At 44.1% G+C, this 4,751-nt stretch overlaps 1 long non-coding RNA gene across 3 annotated transcripts; it reads right to left on the bottom strand.

Moving 5' to 3' along the window:
* Positions 1 to 185: 185 nt before the first annotated feature.
* Positions 186 to 1,144, bottom strand: LOC127917803 (uncharacterized). Of its 3 annotated transcripts, XR_008097738.1 has the most exons (4): positions 1,032 to 1,144; positions 714 to 833; positions 594 to 673; positions 186 to 515 (listed from the first exon to the last, which is right to left on the bottom strand). It is a non-coding gene; the product is annotated as an uncharacterized LOC127917803 (long non-coding RNA). The 3 variants fall into 3 exon arrangements; XR_008097737.1 differs by lacking the exon at positions 594 to 673; XR_008097739.1 differs by lacking the exons at positions 594 to 673; positions 1,032 to 1,144 and adding an exon at positions 914 to 978.
* Positions 1,145 to 4,751: the final 3,607 nt, after the last annotated feature.

Here is a 4,751-nt window from a genome sequence, read left to right as displayed (position 1 = left end):
AAGAAAGCCCCATCAGACTCCACTTCCACATCCACAGGCTCTTTGGAAGGGTTGCCAGAAGAAAGCCCCATCAGACTCCACCTCCACAGGCTCTTTGGAAGGGTTGCCAGAAGAAAGCCCTTTCTGACTCCAAGACACAGACGCAAGCGCTTGGAGTTTGCCAAACGTAATTTAAATTATGATTGGAAGAAGGTGCTCTGGTCAGATGAGACCAAACAAACAACAAAATCATTGTTCTGCCATCTCAGTTGCTGGACCTAAATCCAATGGAAAACCTGTGGGCTGAGTGGAAGAGGGAAGTTGATAAATGAAAACCTGTAGGCTGAGTTGAAGAGGGAAGTTGATAAGTGAAAACCTGTAGGCTGAGTTGAAGAGGGAAGTTGATAAATGAAAACCTGTGGGCTGAGTTGAAGAGGGAAGTTGATAAGTGCAAACCTGTGGGCTGAGTTGAAGAGGGAAGTTGATAAGTGAAAACCTGTGGGCTGAGTTGAAGAGGGAAGTTGATAAGTGAAAACCTGTAGGCTGAGTTGAAGAGGGAAGTTGATAAGTGAAAACCTGTAGGCTGAGTTGAAGAGGGAAGTTGATAAGTGAACCTGTGGGCTGAGTTGAAGAGGGAAGTTGATAAGTGAAAACCTGTGGGCTGAGTTGAAGAGGGAAGTTGATAAGTGCAAACCTGTGGGCTGAGTTGAAGACGGAAGTTGATAAGTGAAAACCTGTGGGCTGAGTTGAAGAGGGAAGTTGATAAGTGAAAACCTGTGGGCTGAGTTGAAGAGGGAAGTTGATAAGTGCAAACCTGTGGGCTGAGTTGAAGAGGGAAGTTGATAAGTGAAAACCTGTGGGCTGAGTTGAAGAGGGAAGTTGATAAGTAAAAACCTGTGGGCTGAGTTGAAGAGGGAAGTTGATAAGTAAAAACCTGTGGGCTGAGTTGAAGAGGGAAGTTGATAAGTGAAAACCTGTGGGCTGAGTTGAAGAGGGAAGTTGATAAGTGAACCTGTGGGCTGAGTTGAAGAGGGAAGTTGATAAGTGCAAACCTGTGGGCTGAGTTGAAGAGGGAAGTTGATAAGTGAAAACCTGTGGGCTGAGTTGAAGAGGGAAGTTGATAAATGAAAACCTGTGGGCTGAGTTGAAGAGGGAAGTTGATAAGTGCAAACCTGTGGGCTGAGTTGAAGAGGGAAGTTGATAAATGAAAACCTGTGGGCTGAGTTGAAGAGGGAAGTTGATAAGTGCAAACCTGTGGGCTGAGTTGAAGAGGGAAGTTGATAAATGAAAACCTGTGGGCTGAGTGGACGAGGGAAGTTGATAAGTGCAAACCCAAGAATGTGAACGATCTTGAAAGGATCTGCATTGAGGAATGGTCCAAAATCCCTCCAAATGTGTTCCTTAACCTTGTCAAACATTACAGGAAAAGACCACGCTGTTATCTTTGGCACTAGTGGCACTAAGTACGAAGTGAGGAGTGCCAATAATAATGAAACCTTGATTTTGGTGAAATGTATTCTGTATTAAATAATTGTATGATTTTGTTGGGTTCCATTGAAACATTAATACAGTACAGTATTTCTCACATGTTGGTATTTTGAGTTTATCTCCATAATTAGATTGTTTGTTTATATTTTTTGAAGTATTGTTTGTGTATTGCCAGTCAGGGTGCCAGTCATTTTGGAGCCCACTGTGTGTGTGTATATATATATATATATATAAATAATTAATGATATTTTGTTTTGTTTTAGGAACTCAGTTGAACTCAGTTGAGTCTCGATATATTGTTGAGAGTTAGATTAGTAGAATACACAAGGTGCACAATTTCTTAATTTACACAATTTTATGTCACTCACTGACAGTCACTCAATGAACCCATATCAGTTAGAAAGGTATATCAGTTTGTTATTGGTAAGTTAGTCTAGCCAGTTATCTAAACTTGTAGTAATCTTTGCTGAATTATCCCAGGGGCCCTGACCTCCAGGAGCCCCCATTTGATTTGCAAGTCAATCTCACTCAAAAAATCATGTTAACATGGCATAAGTCATGGCAAAATGTGTAGACTTGCAGAGGAATGTACTTTAAAATGGAAGAAATGTCTCCCACCCCATGGCCAAAATGGTGTAGACTTGCAGAGAATGTACTTTAAAATGGAAGAAATGTCTCACCCCATGGCAAAAATGTGTAGACTTGCAGAGAATGTGTTTTAAAATGGAAGAAATGTCTCCCCACCCCATGGCAAAATGTGTAGACTTGCAGAGAATGTACTTTAAAATGGAAGAAATGTCTCCTTACCCCATGGCAAATGTGTAGACTTGCAGAGATGTACTTTAAAATGGAAGAAATGTCTCCCCACCCCATGGCAAAATGTGTAGACTTGCAGAGAATGTGTTTTAAAATGGAAGAAATGTCTCCCCACCCCCATGGCAAAATGTGTAGACTTGCAGAGAATGTACTTTAAAATGGAAGAAATGTCTCCCACCCCATGGCAAAATGTGTAGACTTGCAGAGAATGTACTTTAAAATGGAAGAAATGTCTCCCACCCCATGGCAAAATGTGGACTGCACACAGAGAATGTACGTTAAAATGGAAGAAATGTCTCCCACCCCATGGCAAAATGTGTAGACTTGCAGGGAAATTAGCTGTAAAGCTGCAGCAACAACAAAAACATTCTGTAAAGCAAATGTATTGGTTTACCTTTTGTTAATAAAATAGTTTTTCTGCTCACAGATCCCTCTGTCTGTATTCAATGATAGTTGAAGTTTTTAATCCTGGTGCTGAGTTAATGTGAGGTCATGTGTAGTGGCTAATTGTATAGCTAATAGGTTATGTGTTTTGTAATGAAATATATCTTGTTTTTGGTTTTTAAACAAGTGATTGGATATGATATTCTGTATTTTTTATTAGGATCCTCGTTAGCTGTTGAGAGAGCAGCAGCTACTCTTCCTGGGGTCCAACACAGAACATGAAACATGACATAATACAGAACATTAATAGACAACAGCCCAAGGACAGAACTACTTAATAAAAATATCTGTTCAATTATTTTAATTCCATTTGAATTAATTTTTAATTTTTTGGTGAGATCAATGCTAGTTTTCTCTAGAGATACATTTGATCAAGCCCAACTGTGCGATGTAGTAGGGAGTTGTAGTTTCCAACAGGCCAATATTCTACATGATTTAGCACAGAAAACAGGGAACAGGCTGTCTTGGGAAATCTCTTTTCTAAAATGGAAACCCAGTTTGAGTTCACTAACGATCCTGTCCTACTGATTTCTCTCCTGTGCTGTCGAACAGTTTGCCTCTGAGGTGAGGTTTGAAGGCTTCTCCCTCCGAGCCCAGGATAGAGAGACATGGTACAGCCTGCTGCCTTCTGATCCAGGATCCCATAACAACTCTGACCACAAGCTACACTCAGAGGTGAGTAGTCCTACCCCCACCTTATCCTATCCTACCCCACCCGAACCTATCCCCACCACCTAACCTACCCCACCTTATCATATCCCTACCCCACCCTATCTGATCCTACCCCACCCTAACCTACCCCCACCTTATCCTATCCTACCCCCACCCGAACCTACCCCACCTTATCCTACCCCACCTATCCTATACTACCCCACCCTATCCGATCCTACCCCACCCTAACCTACCCCACCTTATCCTATCCTACCCCACCCGAACCTACCCCACCTTTATCCTACCCCACCCTATCCCTATACTACCCCACCTTATCCTTCCCCCCCTATCCCATCCTACCCCACCTTATCCTACCCCACCCTATCCTATCCTACCCCACCCTATCCTATACTACCCCACCTTATCCTACCCCACCTTATCCTACCCCACCCTATCCTATACTACTCCCACCTTATCCTATCCTACCCCACCCAATCCTACCCCACCTTATCCTATCCTATCCGACCTTATCCTACCCCACCTTATCCTACCCCACCCTATCCTATCCTACCCCACCTTATCCTATCCTACCCCACTTTATCCTACCCCACCTTATCCTATCCTACCCCACCCAATCATACCCCACCTTATCCTATCCTATCCAACCTTATCCTACCCCACCTTATCCTATCCGACCCCACCTTATCCTACCCCACCTATCCTATCCTACCCCACCTTATCCTACCCCACCTTATCCTATCCTACCCCACCTTATCCTTACCCCAACCTATCCTATCCTACCCCACCTTATCCTATCCTACCCCACCTTATCCTATCCGACCCCACCTTATCCTACCCCCACCCCTATCCTATCCTACCCCACCTTATCCTACCCCCACCTATCCTATCCTTACCTCACCTTATCCTACCTCACCTTTATCCTACCCCACCTTATCCTATCCTACCCTACCTTATCCTATCCTACCCCACCCCTATCCTACCCCACAGTGAGTCAGTAGCAGCAGACAGAACTAGAAGGTTGGAGGTAGGGTAGGACAGTGAGTCAGTAGCTGGTACCCTACCCTACCTCCAGCCTCCAGTTCTACTAGCTACTGACTCATGTCTACCCTGCCTCCACCTTCCAGTTCTACTAGCTACTGACTCCCGTCTGAGCCTCCAACCTTCCAGTTCTACAGTGAGTCAGTAGCAGACAGAACTGGAAGGTTGGAGGTAGGGTAGGACAGTGAGTCAGTAGCAGACAGAACTGGAAGGTTGGAGGTAGGGTAGGACAGTGAGTCAGTAGCAGACAGAACTAGAAGGTTGGAGGTAGGGTAGGACAGTGAGTCAGTAGCAGACAGAACTGGAAGGTTGGA

This window comes from Oncorhynchus keta, unplaced genomic scaffold (assembly GCF_023373465.1).
Source record: "Oncorhynchus keta strain PuntledgeMale-10-30-2019 unplaced genomic scaffold, Oket_V2 Un_contig_12098_pilon_pilon, whole genome shotgun sequence".
Lineage (NCBI taxonomy): Eukaryota > Metazoa > Chordata > Actinopteri > Salmoniformes > Salmonidae > Oncorhynchus > Oncorhynchus keta.
Note: the sequence above shows the minus strand (reverse complement) of the source record. Positions and strands in the feature narration are given on the sequence as shown.